Here is a 24,286-nt window from a genome sequence, read left to right on the forward strand (position 1 = left end):
CTCCCTGAGGCTCACCTAAAAAGGACAAAAAAATACGCCACTAGGTGGTGCTCTTTTGGCATGATAAATCACTGTCGTAATAGTTATGAATATGAAATTCACAGGGCACGTGTAGAGTGGTGCCTGAAGCTCACATACCAAAAATCCTGTTTGTCCTGCTTGTAGCGCCCCCTACAGGATAAAAAAACATCAGCCCCGGCGCCACGTTTCACCGACATGTACGAAACTCAATAGGCATGTATAATGTGCCGGGGCGTACAAAAAAGCCTCTTGGACCCATACCTCAAATCCCACAGGAAGTCGGCTATTTTCATTTAAAATTTGCACTTTTGGCGGCCATTTTGTGGTCATTTTGACTCTTTGGGCTTGTTTTAGAACTAACTGCTCCTAGGGAATTTATCAGATCTGCTTCAAAATTGGTCAGTACAGTCAAAACATGGTGCTGAATGAACGCATTATATTTTGTGACTGTACGTTGAAGGGCGTGTCCGTGGCGTGCCCTCAAAGTTGGCCATTTAGAACAAATGTCACTGTGATGTCATTTTTGCATTTCAGGGCTTCTATTTGAATGATCCCCTCCTACAGCTTCTATCGGATCTTCTTCAAAATTGGGCAGTCCAGTCACAACATGGGGCTGAATGAACGCATTATATTTGGTGACTGTACGTTGAAGGGCGTGTCCGTGGCGTGCCCTCAAAGTTGGCCATTTAGAACAAATGTCACACTGTGATGTCATTTTGGCCTTTCAGGGCTTCTATTTGAATGATTTCCTCTGACACGTTCTAACGGATCTTCTTCAAAATTGGGCAGTACAGTCACAACGTGGTGCTGAATGAACGCATTATATTTTGTGACTGTACGTTGAAGGGCGTGTCCGTGGCGTGCCCTCAAAGTTGGCCATTTAGAACAAATGTCACACTGTGATGTCATTTTGGCCTTTCAGGGCTTCTATTTGAATGATTTCCTCCTACACGTTCTAACGGATCTTCTTCAAAATTGGGCAGTACAGTCACAACATGGTGCTGAATGAACGCATTTCATTTTGTGACTGTACGTTGAAGGGCGTGTCCGTGGCGTGCCGTCAAAGTTGGCCATTTTGAAGCCCGTGGTCCTGTATTTGAACAAACAAACTCCTTGAGACTTTATCAGATCTGCTTCAAAACTTGACAGTACTCTTGAATAATCTTGCTGATTACAAGTTGTGCTATTTATGACTGTACGTTGAAGGGCGTGTCCCAGGTGTCTCGTCAAAGTTGGACATTTTGAATTCTGTGGTCTTTTTTTTCAAAGTGATGAAACACAAACACCCCTCCGCTCCCACTAGCCACATCTACAAACCATATTTCCTAGGGAGTATTGTTCGTGGAGCATAGTGTGAAACCGCTGGAAGTCACTTATTAAATTGCAAGATAAATAGGGGACTTATCAAATCGACTTCAAAATTGGACAGTCTTATAAAAACAAAGTGTACATGAAGAATTGAGCTATTTGTGACTGTACGTCAAACTGCGTGCCACTGACCCCTTGTCGAATTCAGATGATTTTCCATTAAGCGGTACTCATAACTTCAGTGTGCAATGTCCAATTTCCAATAAACTTCATATATTCTGTAACAGTCTCGCCCTGAACGCGTCCTCATAACATCAGCCTACGTATTACAGTCCCGCCCTGAACTTGTCTACGTGACAAGATTCAGATAAAGTGAAAGCACAGCATACTGGCAACAGGAAGGAAGCGCTGCGTGGCGATACGGAGCTGATTTGGAGCAGATTTACGTGACGTATTCGCGTTGCGGTCCGCGCTTGTTACGACGGCACGTGGCGTGGCCTCGGCGCACCCCGACCGCACGTGACGCGTTTGCGGCGCGCCCCGACGAGCGCCGGGTGCGAGGTCCCGCCCAACGCTGCTTGCAGCTTTAATTAGGGACCGAGCCAGTATGAACTGGAAGGTCTCTATTGTTTTTCCTTCGTTTATTATTATTATTATTATTATTATTTTTATAATTTTAGCGACTTTTCTCACCCCCTTAACCAAACATTTTTAAAATATTCGCATTTTATTTGGCACATTTGTCAAGCCTCATTTAAATTGGAGATTCTATGCGTCACATGCAGGTCAGCCACTAGGAAGGCCACTAGGTGGCGCTATTTGTAGGCCAATTTCGATACGCTAATAACTCCCGCATAGTTTGTCTCACATTCAAAAACCTTATATCCACGCGTTCGGTGAATGGAGCTGAACCTCCCCATATAGGCCACGCCCACTTCCGCCTAGATTTTTTTTTTTCTAGAGCGCAAAATGTCCATAAATCACTTTTTCGTGTTCCTCCTACACACTTTTTCCGATGCGCACGAAACTTTGCACGTTTCATCTGTGGACCGTCCTGACAACAAAAGTAATTTGAAGAATTTTGATATTATAAAACATAAGGAAGTTATACAATTAGCACTTCCTGTTGATTTTTCGTCAAAAAAGGAAGTGGGGTATTTCTCCACATTGGTATGTCCGATTTACACCAACCTTGGGTCCATAGTTCCCCATGTCTTCCTTATGTATCGTGCACAATTTCAGGTCATCACCACAAGGTGGCGCTCTTTAAAATGAAGGAGTTTATATCTCTGCATCGGCAAGTGTGATTAAGATGAAACTTGGTACGCTGCTTCCCCATGGCTCCCTGAGGCTCACCTAAAAAGGACAAAAAAAATACGCCACTAGGTGGTGCTCTTTTGGCATGATAAATCACTCGTAATAGTTATGAATATGAAATTCACAGGGTACGTGTAGAGTGGTGCCTGAAGCTCACATACCAAAAATCCTGTTTGTCCTGCTTGTAGCGCCCCCCTACAGGATAAAAAAACATCAGCCCCGGCGCCACGTTTCACCGACATGTACGAAACTCAATAGGCATGTATAATGTGCCGGGGCGTACAAAAAAGCCTCTTGGACCCATACCTCAAATCCCACAGGAAGTCGGCTATTTTCATTTAAAATTTGCACTTTTGGCGGCCATTTTGTGGTCATTTTGACTCTTTGGGCTTGTTTTAGAACTAACTGCTCCTAGGGAATTTATCAGATCTGCTTCAAAATTGGTCAGTACAGTCAAAACATGGTGCTGAATGAACGCATTATATTTTGTGACTGTACGTTGAAGGGCGTGTCCGTGGCGTGCCCTCAAAGTTGGCCATTTAGAACAAATGTCACTGTGATGTCATTTTTGCATTTCAGGGCTTCTATTTGAATGATCCCCTCCTACAGCTTCTATCGGATCTTCTTCAAAATTGGGCAGTCCAGTCACAACATGGGGCTGAATGAACACATAATATTTGGTGACTGTACGTTGAAGGGCGTGTCCGTGGCGTGCCCTCAAAGTTGGCCATTTAGAACAAATGTCACACTGTGATGTCATTTTGGCCTTTCAGGGCTTCTATTTGAATGATTTCCTCTGACACGTTCTAACGGATCTTCTTCAAAATTGGGCAGTACAGTCACAACGTGGTGCTGAATGAAAGCAATATATTTTGTGACTGTACGTTGAAGGGCGTGTCCGTGGCGTGCCCTCAAAGTTGGCCATTTAGAACAAATGTCACACTGTGATGTCATTTTGGCCTTTCAGGGCTTCTATTTGAATGATCTCCTCCTACACGTTCTAACGGATCTTCTTCAAAATTGGGCAGTACAGTCACAACATGGTGCTGAATGAACGCATTTCATTTTGTGACTGTACGTTGAAGGGCGTGTCCGTGGCCTGCCGTCAAAGTTGGCCATTTTGAAGCCCGTGGTCCTGTATTTGAACAAACAAACTCCTTGAGAATTGATCAGATCTGCTTCAAAACTTGACAGTACTCTTGAATAATCTTGCTGATTACAAGTTGTGCTATTTATGACTGTACGTTGAAGGGCGTGTCCCAGGTGTCTCGTCAAAGTTGGACATTTTGAATTCTGTGGTCTTTTTTTTCAAAGTGATGAAACACAAACACCCCTCCGCTCCCACTAGCCACATCTACAAACCATATTTCCTAGGGAGTATTGTTCGTGGAGCATAGTGTGAAACCGCTGGAAGTCACTTATTAAATTGCAAGATAAATAGGGGACTTATCAAATCGACTTCAAAATTGGACAGTCTTATAAAAACAAAGTGTACATGAAGAATTGAGCTATTTGTGACTGTACGTCAAACTGCGTGCCACTGACCCCTTGTCGAATTCAGATGATTTTCCATTAAGCGGTACTCATAACTTCAGTGTGCAATGTCCAATTTCCAATAAACTTCATATATTCTGTAACAGTCTCGCCCTGAACGCGTCCTCATAACATCAGCCTACGTATTACAGTCCCGCCCTGAACTTGTCTACGTGACAAGATTCAGATAAAGTGAAAGCACAGCATACTGGCAACAGGAAGGAAGCGCTGCGTGGCGATACGGAGCTGATTTGGAGCAGATTTACGTGACGTATTCGCGTTGCGGTCCGCGCTTGTTACGACGGCACGTGGCGTGGCCTCGGCGCACCCCGACCGCACGTGACGCGTTTGCGGCGCGCCCCGACGAGCGCCGGGTGCGAGGTCCCGCCCAACGCTGCTTGCAGCTTTAATTATTATTATATCTATTGTTTTCCTTTTTATATTATTATTATTATTTTTAGGACTTTGAGCTCGCATTTTTCACCCCCTTAACATTTATAATATTCGCATTTTATTTGGCACATTTGTCAAGCCTCATTTAAATTGGAGATTCTATGCGTCACATGCAGGTCAGCCACTAGGAAGGCCACTAGGTGGCGCTGTTTGTAGGCCAATTTCGATACGCTAATAACTCCCGCATAGTTTGTCTCACATTCAAAAACCTTATATCCACGCGTTCGGTGAATGGAGCTGAACCTCCCCATATAGGCCACGCCCACTTCCGCCTAGATTTTTTTTTTTTCTAGAGCGCAAAATGTCCATAAATCACTTTTTCGTGTTCCTCCTACGCACTTTGTCCGATGCGCACGAAACTTTGCACGTTTCAACTGTGGACCGTCCTGACAACAAAAGTAATTTGAAGAATTTTGATATTATAAAACATAAGGAAGTTATAAAATTAGCACTTCCTGTTGATTTTTCGTCAAAAAAGGAAGTGGGGTATTTCTCCACATTGGTATGTCCGATTTACACCAAGCTTGGGTCCATAGTTCCCCATGTCTTCCTTAGGCATCGTGCACAATTTCAGGTCATCACCACAAGGTGGCGCTCTTTAAAATGAAGGAGTTTATAGCTCTACAACGGTATGTGTGATTAAGATGAAACTTGGTACGCTGCTTCCCCATGGCTCCCTGAGGCTCACCTAAAAAGGACAAAAAAAATCACGCCACTAGGTGGTGCTCTTTTGGCATGATAAATCACTGAACGTAATAGTTATGAATATGAAATTCACAGGGCACGTGTAGAGTGGTGCCTGAAGCTCACATACCAAAAATCCTGTTTGTCCTGCTTGTAGCGCCCCCTACAGGATAAAAAAACATCAGCCCCGGCGCCACGTTTCACCGACATGTACGAAACTCAATAGGCATGTATAATGTGCCGGGGCGTACAAAAAAGCCTCTTGGACCCATACCTCAAATCCCACAGGAAGTCGGCTATTTTCATTTAAAATTTGCACTTTTGGCGGCCATTTTGTGGTCATTTTGACTCTTTGGGCTTGTTTTAGAACTAACTGCTCCTAGGGAATTTATCAGATCTGCTTCAAAATTGGTCAGTACAGTCAAAACATGGTGCTGAATGAACGCATTATATTTTGTGACTGTACGTTGAAGGGCGTGTCCGTGGCGTGCCCTCAAAGTTGGCCATTTAGAACAAATGTCACACTGTGATGTCATTTTTGCATTTCAGGGCTTCTATTTGAATGATGCCCTCCTACAGCTTCTATCGGATCTTCTTCAAAATTGGGCAGTCCAGTCACAACATGGGGCTGAATGAACGCATTATATTTGGTGACTGTACGTTGAAGGGCGTGTCCGTGGCGTGCCCTCAAAGTTGGCCATTTAGAACAAATGTCACACTGTGATGTCATTTTGGCCTTTCAGGGCTTCTATTTGAATGATCTCCTCCTACACGTTCTAACGGATCTTCTTCAAAATTGGGCAGTACAGTCACAACATGGTGCTGAATGAACAATGCATTTACATTTTGTGACTGTACGTTGAAGGGCGTGTCCGTGGCGTGCCGTCAAAGTTGGCCATTTTGAAGCCCGTGGTCCTGTATTTGAACAAACAAACTCCTTGAGACTTTATCAGATCTGCTTCAAAACTTGACAGTACTCTTGAATAATCTTGCTGATTACAAGTTGTGCTATTTATGACTGTACGTTGAAGGGCGTGTCCCAGGTGTCTCGTCAAAGTTGGACATTTTGAATTCTGTGGTCTTTTTTTTCAAAGTGATGAAACACAAACACCCCTCCGCTCCCACTAGCCACATCTACAAACCATATTTCCTAGGGAGTATTGTTCGTGGAGCATAGTGGGAAACCGCTGGAAGTCACTTATTAAATTGCAAGATAAATAGGGGACTTATCAAATCGACTTCAAAATTGGACAGTCTTATAAAAACAAAGTGTACATGAAGAATTGAGCTATTTGTGACTGTACGTCAAACTGCGTGCCACTGACCCCTTGTCGAATTCAGATGATTTTCCATTAAGCGGTACTCATAACTTCAGTGTGCAATGTCCAATTTCCAATAAACTTCATATATTCTGTAACAGTCTCGCCCTGAACACGTCCTCATAACATCAGCCTACGTATTACAGTCCCGCCCTGAACTTGTCTACGTGACAAGATTCAGATAAAGTGAAAGCACAGCATACTGGCAACAGGAAGGAAGCGCTGCGTGGCGATACGGAGCTGATTTGGAGCAGATTTACGTGACGTATTCGCGTTGCGGTCCGCGCTTGTTACGACGGCACGTGGCGTGGCCTCGGCGCACCCCGACCGCACGTGACGCGTTTGCGGCGCGCCCCGACGAGCGCCGGGTGCGAGGTCCCGCCCAACGCTGCTTGCAGCTTTTATTAGGGACCGAGCCAGTATGAACTGGAAGGTCCCTATTGTTTTTCCTTCGTTTATTATTATTATTATTATTATTATTTTTATCACGAACTTTGAGCGCATTTTTCACCCCCTAAACAATTAAAATATTCGCATTTTATTTGGCACATTTGTCAAGCCTCATTTAAATTGGAGATTCTATGCGTCACATGCAGGTCAGCCACTAGGAAGGCCACTAGGTGGCGCTATTTGTAGGCCAATTTCGATACGCTAATAACTCCCGCATAGTTTGTCTCACATTCAAAAACCTTATATCCACGCGTTCGGTGAATGGAGCTGAACCTCCCCATATAGGCCACGCCCACTTCCGCCTAGATTTTTTTTTTTCTAGAGCGCAAAATGTCCATAAATGACTGTTTTCGTGTTCCTCCTACACACTTTGTCCGATGCGCACGAAACTTTGCACGTTTCATCTGTGGACCGTCCTGACAACAAAAGTAATTTGAAGAATTTTGATATTATAAAACATAAGGAAGTTATAAAATTAGCACTTCCTGTTGATTTTTCGTCAAAAAAGGAAGTGGGGTATTTCTCCACATTGGTATGTCCGATTTACACCAACCTTGGGTCCATAGTTCCCCATGTCTTCCTTATGCATCGTGCACAATTTCAGGTCATCACCACAAGGTGGCGCTCTTTAAAATGAAGGAGTTTATAGCTCTACAACGGTATGTGTGATTAAGATGAAACTTGGTACGCTGCTTCCCCATGGCTCCCTGAGGCTCACCTAAAAAGGACAAAAAAAATACGCCACTAGGTGGTGCTCTTTTGGCATGATAAATCACTCGTAATAGTTATGAATATGAAATTCACAGGGTACGTGTAGAGTGGTGCCTGAAGCTCACATACCAAAAATCCTGTTTGTCCTGCTTGTAGCGCCCCCTACAGGATAAAAAAACATCAGCCCCGGCGCCACGTTTCACCGACATGTACGAAACTCAATAGGCATGTATAATGTGCCGGGGCGTACAAAAAAGCCTCTTGGACCCATACCTCAAATCCCACAGGAAGTCGGCTATTTTCATTTAAAATTTGCACTTTTGGCGGCCATTTTGTGGTCATTTTGACTCTTTGGGCTTGTTTTAGAACTAACTGCTCCTAGGGAATTTATCAGATCTGCTTCAAAATTGGTCAGTACAGTCAAAACATGGTGCTGAATGAACGCATTATATTTTGTGACTGTACGTTGAAGGGCGTGTCCGTGGCGTGCCCTCAAAGTTGGCCATTTAGAACAAATGTCACACTGTGATGTCATTTTGGCCTTTCAGGGCTTCTATTTGAATGATTTCCTCCTACACGTTCTAACGGATCTTCTTCAAAATTGGGCAGTACAGTCACAACATGGTGCTGAATGAACGCATTTCATTTTGTGACTGTACGTTGAAGGGCGTGTCCGTGGCCTGCCGTCAAAGTTGGCCATTTTGAAGCCCGTGGTCCTGTATTTGAACAAACAAACTCCTTGAGACTTTATCAGATCTGCTTCAAAACTTGACAGTACTCTTGAATAATCTTGCTGATTACAAGTTGTGCTATTTATGACTGTACGTTGAAGGGCGTGTCCCAGGTGTCTCGTCAAAGTTGGACATTTTGAATTCTGTGGTCTTTTTTTCAAAGTGATGAAACACAAACACCCCTCCGCTCCCACTAGCCACATCTACAAACCATATTTCCTAGGGAGTATTGTTCGTGGAGCATAGTGTGAAACCGCTGGAAGTCACTTATTAAATTGCAAGATAAATAGGGGACTTATCAAATCGACTTCAAAATTGGACAGTCTTATAAAAACAAAGTGTACATGAAGAATTGAGCTATTTGTGACTGTACGTCAAACTGCGTGCCACTGACCCCTTGTCGAATTCAGATGATTTTCCATTAAGCGGTACTCATAACTTCAGTGTGCAATGTCCAATTTCCAATAAACTTCATATATTCTGTAACAGTCTCGCCCTGAACACGTCCTCATAACATCAGCCTACGTATTACAGTCCCGCCCTGAACTTGTCTACGTGACAAGATTCAGATAAAGTGAAAGCACAGCATACTGGCAACAGGAAGGAAGCGCTGCGTGGCGATACGGAGCTGATTTGGAGCAGATTTACGTGACGTATTCGCGTTGCGGTCCGCGCTTGTTACGACGGCACGTGGCGTGGCCTCGGCGCACCCCGACCGCACGTGACGCGTTTGCGGCGCGCCCCGACGAGCGCCGGGTGCGAGGTCCCGCCCAACGCTGCTTGCAGCTTTAATTAGGGACCGAGCCAGTATGAACTGGAAGGTCTCTATTGTTTTTCCTTCGTTTATTATTATTATTATTATTATTTTTAGCGACTTTGCTCGCATTTTTCACCCCCCTAAACATTTAAAATATTCGCATTTTATTTGGCACATTTGTCAAGCCTCATTTAAATTGGAGATTCTATGCGTCACATGCAGGTCAGCCACTAGGAAGGCCACTAGGTGGCGCTATTTGTAGGCCAATTTCGATACGCTAATAACTCCCGCATAGTTTGTCTCACATTCAAAAACCTTATATCCACGCGTTCGGTGAATGGAGCTGAACCTCCCCATATAGGCCACGCCCACTTCCGCCTAGATTTTTTTTTTTTCTAGAGCGCAAAATGTCCATAAATGACTGTTTCGTGTTCCTCCTACACACTTTGTCCGATGCGCACGAAACTTTGCACGTTTTATCTGTGGACCGTCCTGACAACAAAAGTAATTTGAAGAATTTTGATATTATAAAACATAAGGAAGTTATACAATTAGCACTTCCTGTTGATTTTTCGTCAAAAAAGGAAGTGGGGTATTTCTCCACGTTGGTATGTCCGATTTACACCAACCTTGGGTCAATAGTTCCCCATGTCTTCATTATGTATCGTGCACAATTTCAGGTCATCACCACTAGGTGGCGCTCTTTAAAATGAAGGAGTTTATAGCTCTACAACGGTATGTGTGATTAAGATGAAACTTGGTACGCTGCTTCCCCATGGCTCCCTGAGGCTCACCTAAAAAGGACAAAAAAATACGCCACTAGGTGGTGCTCTTTTGGCATGATAAATCACTCGTAATAGTTATGAATATGAAATTCACAGGGTACGTGTAGAGTGGTGCCTGAAGCTCACATACCAAAAATCCTGTTTGTCCTGCTTGTAGCGCCCCCTACAGGATAAAAAAACATCAGCCCCGGCGCCACGTTTCACCGACATGTACGAAACTCAATAGGCATGTATAATGTGCCGGGGCGTACAAAAAAGCCTCTTGGACCCATACCTCAAATCCCACAGGAAGTCGGCTATTTTCATTTAAAATTTGCACTTTTGGCGGCCATTTTGTGGTCATTTTGACTCTTTGGGCTTGTTTTAGAACTAACTGCTCCTAGGGAATTTATCAGATCTGCTTCAAAATTGGTCAGTACAGTCAAAACATGGTGCTGAATGAACGCATTATATTTTGTGACTGTACGTTGAAGGGCGTGTCCGTGGCGTGCCCTCAAAGTTGGCCATTTAGAACAAATGTCACACTGTGATGTCATTTTTGCATTTCAGGGCTTCTATTTGAATGATCCCCTCCTACAGCTTCTATCGGATCTTCTTCAAAATTGGGCAGTCCAGTCACAACATGGGGCTGAATGAACGCATTATATTTGGTGACTGTACGTTGAAGGGCGTGTCCGTGGCGTGCCCTCAAAGTTGGCCATTTAGAACAAATGTCACACTGTGATGTCATTTTGGCCTTTCAGGGCTTCTATTTGAATGATCTCCTCCTACACGTTCTAACGGATCTTCTTCAAAATTGGGCATTGGCAGTACAGTCACAACATGGTGCTGAATGAACGCATTTCATTTTGTGACTGTACGTTGAAGGGCGTGTCGGCGTGTCCGTGGCCTGCCGTCAAAGTTGGCCATTTTGAAGCCCGTGGTCCTGTATTTGAACAAACAAACTCCTTGAGACTTTATCAGATCTGCTTCAAAACTTGACAGTACTCTTGAATAATCTTGCTGATTACAAGTTGTGCTATTTATGACTGTACGTTGAAGGGCGTGTCCCAGGTGTCTCGTCAAAGTTGGACATTTTGAATTCTGTGGTCTTTTTTTTCAAAGTGATGAAACACAAACACCCCTCCGCTCCCACTAGCCACATCTACAAACCATATTTCCTAGGGAGTATTGTTCGTGGAGCATAGTGGGAAACCGCTGGAAGTCACTTATTAAATTGCAAGATAAATAGGGGACTTATCAAATCGACTTCAAAATTGGACAGTCTTATAAAAACAAAGTGTACATGAAGAATTGAGCTATTTGTGACTGTACGTCAAACTGCGTGCCACTGACCCCTTGTCGAATTCAGATGATTTTCCATTAAGCGGTACTCATAACTTCAGTGTGCAATGTCCAATTTCCAATAAACTTCATATATTCTGTAACAGTCTCGCCCTGAACGCGTCCTCATAACATCAGCCTACGTATTACAGTCCCGCCCTGAACTTGTCTACGTGACAAGATTCAGATAAAGTGAAAGCACAGCATACTGGCAACAGGAAGGAAGCGCTGCGTGGCGATACGGAGCTGATTTGGAGCAGATTTACGTGACGTGTTCGCGTTGCGGTCCGCGCTTGTTACGACGGCACGTGCGTGGCCTCGGCGCACCCCGACCGCACGTGACGCGTTTGCGGCGCGCCCCGACGAGCGCCGGGTGCGAGGTCCCGCCCAACGCTGCTTGCAGCTTTAATTAGGGACCGAGCCAGTATGAACTGGAAGGTCTCTATTGTTTTTCCTATGTTTATTATTATTATTATTTTTATTTTTCAGAACTTTGAGCGCATTTTTCACCCCCTTAACAATTATAATATTCGCATTTTATTTGGCACATTTGTCAAGCCTCATTTAAATTGGAGATTCTATGCGTCACATGCAGGTCAGCCACTAGGAAGGCCACTAGGTGGCGCTATTTGTAGGCCAATTTCGATACGCTAATAACTCCCGCATAGTTTGTCTCACATTCAAAAACCTTATATCCACGCGTTCGGTGAATGGAGCTGAACCTCCCCATATAGGCCACGCCCACTTCCGCCTAGATTTTTTTTTTTTCTAGAGCGCAAAATGTCCATAAATGACTTTTTCGTGTTCCTCCTACACACTTTGTCCGATTCGCACGAAATTTTGCACGTAGCATCTGTGGACCGTCCTGACAACAAAAGTAATTTGAAGAATTTTGATATTTTAAAAAATAAGGAAGTTATAAAATTAGCACTTCCTGTTGATTTTTCGTCAAAAAAGGAAGTGGGGTATTTCTCCACATTGGTATGTCCGATTTACACCAACCTTGGGTCCATAGTTCCCCATGTCTTCCTTAGGCATCGTGCACAATTTCAGGTCATCACCACAAGGTGGCGCTCTTTAAAATGAAGGAGTTTATAGCTCTACAACGGTATGTGTGATTAAGATGAAACTTGGTACGCTGCTTCCCCATGGCTCCCTGAGGCTCACCTAAAAAGGACAAAAAAAATCACGCCACTAGGTGGCGCTCTTGTTGGCATGATAAATCACTGTGCGACACCATAATAGTTATGAATATGAAATTCACAGGGCACGTGTAGAGTGGTGCCTGAAGCTCACATACCAAAAATCGTGTTTGTCGTGCTTGTAGCGCCCCCTACAGGATAAAAAAACATCAGCCCCGGCGCCACGTTTCACCGACATGTACGAAACTCAATAGGCATGTATAATGTGCCGGGGCGTACAAAAAAGCCTCTTGGACCCATACCTCAAATCCCACAGGAAGTCGGCTATTTTCATTTAAAATTTGCACTTTTGGCAGCCATTTTGTGGTCATTTTGACTCTTTGGGCTTGTTTTAGAACTAACTGCTCCTAGGGAATTTATCAGATCTGCTTCAAAATTGGTCAGTACAGTCAAAACATGGTGCTGAATGAACGCATTATATTTTGTGACTGTACGTTGAAGGGCGTGTCCGTGGCGTGCCCTCAAAGTTGGCCATTTAGAACAAATGTCACACTGTGATGTCATTTTTGCATTTCAGGGCTTCTATTTGAATGATGCCCTCCTACAGCTTCTATCGGATCTTCTTCAAAATTGGGCAGTCCAGTCACAACATGGTGCTGAATGAACGCATTATATTTTGTGACTGTACGTTGAAGGGCGTGTCCGTGGCGTGCCCTCAAAGTTGGCCATTTAGAACAAATGTCACACTGTGATGTCATTTTGGCCTTTCAGGGCTTCTATTTGAATGATCTCCTCCTACAGGTTCTCACGGATCTTCTTCAAAATTGGGCAGTACAGTCACAACGTGGTGCTGAATGAACGCATTATATTTTGTGACTGTACGTTGAAGGGCGTGTCCGTGGCGTGCCCTCAAAGTTGGCCATTTAGAACAAATGTCACACTGTGATGTCATTTTGGCCTTTCAGGGCTTCTATTTGAATGATCTCTCCTTACACGTTCTAACGGATCTTCTTCAAAATTGTGCAGTACAGTCACAACATGGTGCTGAATGAACGCATTATATTTTGTGACTGTACGTTGAAGGGCGTGTCCGTGGCGTGCCGTCAAAGGTGGCCATTTTGAAGCCCGTGGTCCTGTATTTGAACAAACAAACTCCTTGAGACTTTATCAGATCTGCTTCAAAACTTGACAGTACTCTTGAATAATCTTGCTGATTACAAGTTGTGCTATTTATGACTGTACGTTGAAGGGCGTGTCCCAGGTGTCTCGTCAAAGTTGGACATTTTGAATTCTGTGGTCTTTTTTTTCAAAGTGATGAAACACAAACACCCCTCCGCTCCCACTAGCCACATCTACAAACCATATTTCCTAGGGAGTATTGTTCGTGGAGCATAGTGTGAAACCGCTGGAAGTCACTTATTAAATTGCAAGATAAATAGGGGACTTATCAAATCGACTTCAAAATTGGACAGTCTTATAAAAACAAAGTGTACATGAAGAATTGAGCTATTTGTGACTGTACGTCAAACTGCGTGCCACTGACCCCTTGTCGAATTCAGATGATTTTCCATTAAGCGGTACTCATAACTTCAGTGTGCAATGTCCAATTTCCAATAAACTTCATATATTCTGTAACAGTCTCGCCCTGAACGCGTCCTCATAACATCAGCCTACGTATTACAGTCCCGCCCTGAACTTGTCTACGTGACAAGATTCAGATAAAGTGAAAGCACAGCATACTGGCAACAGGAAGGAAGCGCTGCGTGGCGATACGGAGCTGATTTGGAGCAGATTTACGTGACGTATTCGCGTTGCGGTCCGCGCTTGTTACGACGGCACGTGGCGTGGCCTCGGCGCACCCCGACCGCACGTGACGCGTTTGCGGCGCGCCCCGACGAGCGCCGGGTGCGAGGTCCCGCCCAACGCTGCTTGCAGCTTTAATTAGGGACCGAGCCAGTATGAACTGGAAGGTCCATATTGTTTTTCCTATGTTTATTATTATTATTATTATTTTTTTAGAACTTTGAGCGCATTTTTCACCCCCCTAAACATTTATAATATTCGCATTTTATTTGGCACATTTGTCAAGCCTCATTTAAATTGGAGATTCTATGCGTCACATGCAGGTCAGCCACTAGGAAGGCCACTAGGTGGCGCTATTTGTAGGCCAATTTCGATACGCTAATAACTCCCGCATAGTTTGTCTCACATTCAAAAACCTTATATCCACGCGTTCGGTGAATGGAGCTGAACCTCCCCATATAGGCCACGCCCACTTCCGCCTAGATTTTTTTTTTTCTAGAGCGCAAAATGTCCATAAATGACTGTTTTCGTGTTCCTCCTACACACTTTGTCCGATTCGCACGAAATTTTGCACGTAGCATCTGTGGACCGTCCTGACAACAAAAGTAATTTGAAGAATTTTGATATTTTAAAAAATAAGGAAGTTATAAAATTAGCACTTCCTGTTGATTTTTCGTCAAAAAAGGAAGTGGGGTATTTCTCCACATTGGTATGTCCGATTTACACCAACCTTGGGTCCATAGTTCCCCATGTCTTCCTTAAGCATCGTGCACAATTTCAGGTCATCACCACAAGGTGGCGCTCTTTAAAATGAAGGAGTTTATAGCTCTACAACGGTATGTGTGATTAAGATGAAACTTGGTACGCTGCTTCCCCATGGCTCCCTGAGGCTCACCTAAAAAGGACAAAAAAATCACGCCACTAGGTGGTGCTCTTTTGGCATGATAAATCACTCGTAAAATAGTTATGAATATGAAATTCACAGGGCACGTGTAGAGTGGTGCCTGAAGCTCACATACCAAAAATCCTGTTTGTCCTGCTTGTAGCGCCCCCTACAGGATAAAAAAACATCAGCCCCGGCGCCACGTTTCACCGACATGTACGAAACTCAATAGGCATGTATAATGTGCCGGGGCGTACAAAAAAGCCTCTTGGACCCATACCTCAAATCCCACAGGAAGTCGGCTATTTTCATTTAAAATTTGCACTTTTGGCGGCCATTTTGTGGTCATTTTGACTCTTTGGGCTTGTTTTAGAACTAACTGCTCCTAGGGAATTTATCAGATCTGCTTCAAAATTGGTCAGTACAGTCAAAACATGGTGCTGAATGAACGCATTATATTTTGTGACTGTACGTTGAAGGGCGTGTCCGTGGCGTGCCCTCAAAGTTGGCCATTTAGAACAAATGTCACACTGTGATGTCATTTTTGCATTTCAGGGCTTCTATTTGAATGATGCCCCTCCTACAGCTTCTATCGGATCTTCTTCAAAATTGGGCAGTCCAGTCACAACATGGGGCTGAATGAACGCAATATATTTTGAGTTGCCGTGGCGTGCCCTAAATTAAAAAACCGTTGCTTACATTAACCACATTCCGTCTTCTTCAAAATTGGGCAGTACAGCACAACGTGGGCGAAGAACATTATATTTTGTGACTGTACGTTGAAGGGCGTGTCCGTGGCGTGCCCTCAAAGTTGGCCATTTAGAACAAATGTCACACTGTGATGTCATTTTGGCCTTTCAGGGCTTCTATTTGAATGATCTCCTCCTACAGGTTCTAACGGATCTTCTTCAAAATTGGGCAGTACAGTCACAACATGGTGCTGAATGAACGCATTTCATTTTGTGACTGTACGTTGAAGGGCGTGTCCGTGGCGTGCCGTCAAAGTTGGCCATTTTGAAGCCCGTGGTCCTGTATTTGAACAAACAAACTCCTTGAGACTTTATCAGATCTGCTTCAAAACTTGACAGTACTCTTGAATAATCTTGCTGATTACAAGTTGTGCTATTTATGACTGTACGTTGAAGGGCGTGTCCCAGGTGTCTCGTCAAAGTTGGACATTTTGAATTCTGTGGTCTTTTTTTCAAAGTGATGAAACACAAACACCCCTCCGCTCCCACTAGCCACATCTACAAACCATATTTCCTAGGGAGTATTGTTCGTGGAGCATAGTGTGAAACCGCTGGAAGTCACTTATTAAATTGCAAGATAAATAGGGGACTTATCAAATCGACTTCAAAATTGGACAGTCTTATAAAAACAAAGTGTACATGAAGAATTGAGCTATTTGTGACTGTACGTCAAACTGCGTGCCACTGACCCCTTGTCGAATTCAGATGATTTTCCATTAAGCGGTACTCATAACTTCAGTGTGCAATGTCCAATTTCCAATAAACTTCATATATTCTGTAACAGTCTCGCCCTGAACACGTCCTCATAACATCAGCCTACGTATTACAGTCCCGCCCTGAACTTGTCTACGTGACAAGATTCAGATAAAGTGAAAGCACAGCATACTGGCAACAGGAAGGAAGCGCTGCGTGGCGATACGGAGCTGATTTGGAGCAGATTTACGTGACGTATTCGCGTTGCGGTCCGCGCTTGTTACGACGGCACGTGGCGTGGCCTCGGCGCACCCCGACCGCACGTGACGCGTTTGCGGCGCGCCCCGACGAGCGCCGGGTGCGAGGTCCCGCCCAACGCTGCTTGCAGCTTTAATTAGGGACCGAGCCAGTATGAACTGGAAGGTCTCTATTGTTTTTCCTTCGTTTATTATTATTATAAAACCTATGTTTCCTCGTTATTATTATTATTATTATTATTTTTTTAGAGACTTTGAGCTCGCATTTTTCACCCCCTTAACAATTATAATATTCGCATTTTATTTGGCACATTTGTCAAGCCTCATTTAAATTGGAGATTCTATGCGTCACATGCAGGTCAGCCACTAGGAAGGCCACTAGGTGGCGCTATTTGTAGGCCAATTTCGATACGCTAATAACTCCCGCATAGTTTGTCTCACATTCAAAAACCTTATATCCACGCGTTCGGTGAATGGAGCTGAACCTCCCCATATAGGCCACGCCCACTTCCGCCTAGATTTTTTTTTTTTCTAGAGCGCAAAATGTCCATAAATGACTTTTTCGTGTTCCTCCTACACACTTTGTCCGATGCGCACGAAACTTTGCACGTTTCATCTGTGGACCGTCCTGACAACAAAAGTAATTTGAAGAATTTTGATATTATAAAACATAAGGAAGTTATAAAATTAGCACTTCCTGTTGATTTTTCGTCAAAAAAGGAAGTGGGGTATTTCTCCACATTGGTATGTCCGATTTACACCAACCTTGGGTCCATAGTTCCCCATGTCTTCCTTAAGCATCGTGCACAATTTCAGGTCATCACCACAAGGTGGCGCTCTTTAAAATGAAGGAGTTTATAGCTCTACAACGGTATGTGTGATTAAGATGAAACTTGGTACGCTGCTTCCCCATGGCTCCCTGAGGCTCACCTAAAAAGGACAAAAAAAATCACGCCACTAGGTGGTGCTCTTTTGGCATGATAAATCACTCGTAATAGTTATGAATATGAAATTCACAGGGTACGTGTAGAGTGGTGCCTGAAGCTCACATACCAAAAATCCTGTTTGTCCTGCTTGTAGCGCCCCCTACAGGATAAAAAAACATCAGCCCCGGCGCCACGTTTCACCGACATGTACGAAACTCAATAGGCATGTATAATGTGCCGGGGCGTACAAAAAAGCCTCTTGGACCCATACCTCAAATCCCACAGGAAGTCGGCTATTTTCATTTAAAATTTGCACTTTTGGCGGCCATTTTGTGGTCATTTTGACTCTTTGGGCTTGTTTTAGAACTAACTGCTCCTAGGGAATTTATCAGATCTGCTTCAAAATTGGTCAGTACAGTCAAAACATGGTGCTGAATGAACGCATTATATTTTGTGACTGTACGTTGAAGGGCGTGTCCGTGGCGTGCCCTCAAAGTTGGCCATTTAGAACAAATGTCACTGTGATGTCATTTTTGCATTTCAGGGCTTCTATTTGAATGATCCCCTCCTACAGCTTCTATCGGATCTTCTTCAAAATTGGGCAGTCCAGTCACAACATGGGGCTGAATGAACGCATTATATTTGGTGACTGTACGTTGAAGGGCGTGTCCGTGGCGTGCCCTCAAAGTTGGCCATTTAGAACAAATGTCACACTGTGATGTCATTTTGGCCTTTCAGGGCTTCTATTTGAATGATCTCCTCCTACACGTTCTAAGGATCTTCTTACAAAATTGGGCAGTACAGTCACAACATGGTGCTGAATGAACGCATTTCATTTTGTGACTGTACGTTGAAGGGCGTGTCCGTGGCGTGCCGTCAAAGTTGGCCATTTAGCCATTGAAGCCCGTGGTCCTGTATTTGAACAAACAAACTCCTTGAGAATTTATCAGATCTGCTTCAAAACTTGACAGTACTCTTGAATAATCTTGCTGATTACAAGTTGTGCTATTTATGACTGTACGTTGAAGGGCGTGTCCCAGGTGTCTCGTCAAAGTTGGACATTTTGAATTCTGTGGTCTTTTTTTTCAAAGTGATGAAACACAAACACCCCTCCGCTCCCACTAGCCACATCTACAAACCATATTTCCTAGGGAGTATTGTTCGTGGAGCATAGTGGGAAACCGCTGGAAGTCACTTATTAAATTGCAAGATAAATAGGGGACTTATCAAATCGACTTCAAAATTGGACAGTCTTATAAAAACAAAGTGTACATGAAGAATTGAGCTATTTGTGACTGTACGTCAAACTGCGTGCCACTGACCCCTTGTCGAATTCAGATGATTTTCCATTAAGCGGTACTCATAACTTCAGTGTGCAATGTCCAATTTCCAATAAACTTCATATATTCTGTAACAGTCTCGCCCTGAACGCGTCCTCATAACATCAGCCTACGTATTACAGTCCCGCCCTGAACTTGTCTACGTGACAAGATTCAGATAAAGTGAAAGCACAGCATACTGGCAACAGGAAGGAAGCGCTGCGTGGCGATACGGAGCTGATTTGGAGCAGATTTACGTGACGTGTTCGCGTTGCGGTCCGCGCTTGTTACGACGGCACGTGGCGTGGCCTCGGCGCACCCCGACCGCACGTGACGCGTTTGCGGCGCGCCCGACGAGCGCCGGGTGCGAGGTCCCGCCCAACGCTGCTTGCAGCTTTAATTATTATTAGGGACCAGCAGTATGAACTGGAAGGTCTCTATTGTTTTCCTTGTTTATATTATTATTATTATTATTTTTATTTTTTTCAGAACTTTGAGCGCATTTTTCACCCCCTAAACATTTAAAATATTCGCATTTTATTTGGCACATTTGTCAAGCCTCATTTAAATTGGAGATTCTATGCGTCACATGCAGGTCAGCCACTAGGAAGGCCACTAGGTGGCGCTATTTGTAGGCCAATTTCGATACGCTAATAACTCCCGCATAGTTTGTCTCACATTCAAAAACCTTATATCCACGCGTTCGGTGAATGGAGCTGAACCTCCCCATATAGGCCACGCCCACTTCCGCCTAGATTTTTTTTTTTCTAGAGCGCAAAATGTCCATAAATGACTTTTTCGTGTTCCTCCTACACACTTTGTCCGATGCGCACGAAATTTTGCACGTTTCATCTGTGGACCGTCCTGACAACAAAAGTAATTTGAAGAATTTTGATATTATAAAAAATAAGGAAGTTATAAAATTAGCACTTCCTGTTGATTTTTCGTCAAAAAAGGAAGTGGGGTATTTCTCCACATTGGTATGTCCGATTTACACCAACCTTGGGTCCATAGTTCCCCATGTCTTCCTTAAGCATCGTGCACAATTTCAGGTCATCACCACAAGGTGGCGCTCTTTAAAATGAAGGAGTTTATAGCTCTACAACGGTATGTGTGATTAAGATGAAACTTGGTACGCTGCTTCCCCATGGCTCCCTGAGGCTCACCTAAAAAGGACAAAAAAAATACGCCACTAGGTGGTGCTCTTTTGGCATGATAAATCACTCGTAATAGTTATGAATATGAAATTCACAGGGCACGTGTAGAGTGGTGCCTGAAGCTCACATACCAAAAATCCTGTTTGTCCTGCTTGTAGCGCCCCCTACAGGATAAAAAAACATCAGCCCCGGCGCCACGTTTCACCGACATGTACGAAACTCAATAGGCATGTATAATGTGCCGGGGCGTACAAAAAAGCCTCTTGGACCCATACCTCAAATCCCACAGGAAGTCGGCTATTTTCATTTAAAATTTGCACTTTTGGCGGCCATTTTGTGGTCATTTTGACTCTTTGGGCTTGTTTTAGAACTAACTGCTCCTAGGGAATTTATCAGATCTGCTTCAAAATTGGTCAGTACAGTCAAAACATGGTGCTGAATGAACGCATTATATTTTGTGACTGTACGTTGAAGGGCGTGTCCGTGGCGTGCCCTCAAAGTTGGCCATTTAGAACAAATGTCACACTGTGATGTCATTTTGGCCTTTCAGGGCTTCTATTTGAATGATCTCCTCCTACACGTTCTAACGGATCTTCTTCAAAATTGGGCAGTACAGTCACAACATGGTGCTGAATGAACGCATTTCATTTTGTGACTGTACGTTGAAGGGCGTGTCCGTGGCCTGCCGTCAAAGTTGGCCATTTTGAAGCCCGTGGTCCTGTATTTGAACAAACAAACTCCTTGAGACTTTATCAGATCTGCTTCAAAACTTGACAGTACTCTTGAATAATCTTGCTGATTACAAGTTGTGCTATTTATGACTGTACGTTGAAGGGCGTGTCCCAGGTGTCTCGTCAAAGTTGGACATTTTGAATTCTGTGGTCTTTTTTTTCAAAGTGATGAAACACAAACACCCCTCCGCTCCCACTAGCCACATCTACAAACCATATTTCCTAGGGAGTATTGTTCGTGGAGCATAGTGGGAAACCGCTGGAAGTCACTTATTAAATTGCAAGATAAATAGGGGACTTATCAAATCGACTTCAAAATTGGACAGTCTTATAAAAACAAAGTGTACATGAAGAATTGAGCTATTTGTGACTGTACGTCAAACCGCGTGCCACTGACCCCTTGTCGAATTCAGATGATTTTCCATTAAGCGGTACTCATAACTTCAGTGTGCAATGTCCAATTTCCAATAAACTTCATATATTCTGTAACAGTCTCGCCCTGAACACGTCCTCATAACATCAGCCTACGTATTACAGTCCCGCCCTGAACTTGTCTACGTGACAAGATTCAGATAAAGTGAAAGCACAGCATACTGGCAACAGGAAGGAAGCGCTGCGTGGCGATACGGAGCTGATTTGGAGCAGATTTACGTGACGTGTTCGCGTTGCGGTCCGCGCTTGTTACGACGGCACGTGGCGTGGCCTCGGCGCACCCCGACCGCACGTGACGCGTTTGCGGCGCGCCCCGACGAGCGCCGGGTGCGAGGTCCCGCCCAACGCTGCTTGCAGCTTTAATTAGGGACCGAGCCAGTATGAACTGGAAGGTCTCTATTGTTTTTCCTTCGTTTATTATTAGGGACCGAGCCAGTATGAACTGGAAGGTCTCTATTGTTTTTCCTTCGTTTATTATTAGGGACCGAGCCAGTATGAACGGAAGGTCTCTATTGTTTTCCTTCGTTTATTATTATTATTATTAATTTTTTTAGAACTTTGAGCGCATTTTTCACCCCCTTAACAATTAAAATATTCGCATTTTATTTGGCACATTTGTCAAGCCTCATTTAAATTGGAGATTCTATGCGTCACATGCAGGTCAGCCACTAGGAAGGCCACTAGGTGGCGCTATTTGTAGGCCAATTTCGATACGCTAATAACTCCCGCATAGTTTGTCTCACATTCAAAAACCTTATATCCACGCGTTCGGTGAATGGAGCTGAACCTCCCCATATAGGCCACGCCCACTTCCGCCTAGATTTTTTTTTTTCTAGAGCGCAAAATGTCCATAAATGACTCTTTTCGTGTTCCTCCTACACACTTTGTCCGATGCGCACGAAACTTTGCACGTTTCATCTGTGGACCGTCCTGACAACAAAAGTAATTTGAAGAATTTTGATATTATAAAAAATAAGGAAGTTATAAAATTAGCACTTCCTGTTGATTTTTCGTCAAAAAAGGAAGTGGGGTATTTCTCCACATTGGTATGTCCGATTTACACCAACCTTGGGTCCATAGTTCCCCATGTCTTCCTTAAGCATCGTGCACAATTTCAGGTCATCACCACAAGGTGGCGCTCTTTAAAATGAAGGAGTTTATAGCTCTACAACGGTATGTGTGATTAAGATGAAACTTGGTACGCTGCTTCCCCATGGCTCCCTGAGGCTCACCTAAAAAGGACAAAAAAAATACGCCACTAGGTGGTGCTCTTTTGGCATGATAAATCACTCGTAATAGTTATGAATATGAAATTCACAGGGTACGTGTAGAGTGGTGCCTGAAGCTCACATACCAAAAATCCTGTTTGTCCTGCTTGTAGCGCCCCCTACAGGATAAAAAAACATCAGCCCCGGCGCCACGTTTCACCGACATGTACGAAACTCAATAGGCATGTATAATGTGCCGGGGCGTACAAAAAAGCCTCTTGGACCCATACCTCAAATCCCACAGGAAGTCGGCTATTTTCATTTAAAATTTGCACTTTTGGCGGCCATTTTGTGGTCATTTTGACTCTTTGGGCTTGTTTTAGAACTAACTGCTCCTAGGGAATTTATCAGATCTGCTTCAAAATTGGTCAGTACAGTCAAAACATGGTGCTGAATGAACGCATTATATTTTGTGACTGTACGTTGAAGGGCGTGTCCGTGGCGTGCCCTCAAAGTTGGCCATTTAGAACAAATGTCACTGTGATGTCATTTTTGCATTTCAGGGCTTCTATTTGAATGATCCCCTCCTACAGCTTCTATCGGATCTTCTTCAAAATTGGGCAGTCCAGTCACAACATGGGGCTGAATGAACGCAATATTATTTGGTGACTGTACGTTGAAGGGCGTGTCCGTGGCGTGCCCTCAAAGTTGGCCATTTAGAACAAATGTCACACTGTGATGTCATTTTGGCCTTTCAGGGCTTCTATTTGAATGATTTCCTCTGACACGTTCTAACGGATCTTCTTCAAAATTGGGCAGTACAGTCACAACGTGGTGCTGAATGAAAGCATTATATTTTGTGACTGTACGTTGAAGGGCGTGTCCGTGGCGTGCCCTCAAAGTTGGCCATTTAGAACAAATGTCACACTGTGATGTCATTTTGGCCTTTCAGGGCTTCTATTTGAATGATTTCCTCCTACACGTTCTAACGGATCTTCTTCAAAATTGGGCAGTACAGTCACAACATGGTGCTGAATGAACGCATTTCATTTTGTGACTGTACGTTGAAGGGCGTGTCCGTGGCCTGCCGTCAAAGTTGGCCATTTTGAAGCCCGTGGTCCTGTATTTGAACAAACAAACTCCTTGAGAATTGATCAGATCTGCTTCAAAACTTGACAGTACTCTTGAATAATCTTGCTGATTACAAGTTGTGCTATTTATGACTGTACGTTGAAGGGCGTGTCCCAGGTGTCTCGTCAAAGTTGGACATTTTGAATTCTGTGGTCTTTTTTTTCAAAGTGATGAAACACAAACACCCCTCCGCTCCCACTAGCCACATCTACAAACCATATTTCCTAGGGAGTATTGTTCGTGGAGCATAGTGTGAAACCGCTGGAAGTCACTTATTAAATTGCGAGATAAATAGGGGACTTATCAAATCGACTTCAAAATTGGACAGTCTTATAAAAACAAAGTGTACATGAAGAATTGAGCTATTTGTGACTGTACGTCAAACTGCGTGCCACTGACCCCTTGTCAAATTCAGACCATTTTCCATTAAACGGTACTCATAACTTCAGTGTGCAATGTCCAA

The 24,286-nt window shown here is 43.9% G+C and overlaps 1 long non-coding RNA gene across 1 annotated transcript; it reads left to right on the plus strand.

Annotated features, from left to right (window-relative positions):
* Positions 1 to 114: 114 nt before the first annotated feature.
* LOC127367417 (uncharacterized) lies at positions 115 to 16,750 on the plus strand. The gene is made up of 2 exons (XR_007885470.1): positions 115 to 779; positions 16,112 to 16,750. It is a non-coding gene; the product is annotated as an uncharacterized LOC127367417 (long non-coding RNA).
* Positions 16,751 to 24,286: the final 7,536 nt, after the last annotated feature.

The sequence above is a fragment of the Dicentrarchus labrax genome, unplaced genomic scaffold (genome assembly GCF_905237075.1).
Source record: "Dicentrarchus labrax unplaced genomic scaffold, dlabrax2021, whole genome shotgun sequence".
Lineage (NCBI taxonomy): Eukaryota > Metazoa > Chordata > Actinopteri > Moronidae > Dicentrarchus > Dicentrarchus labrax.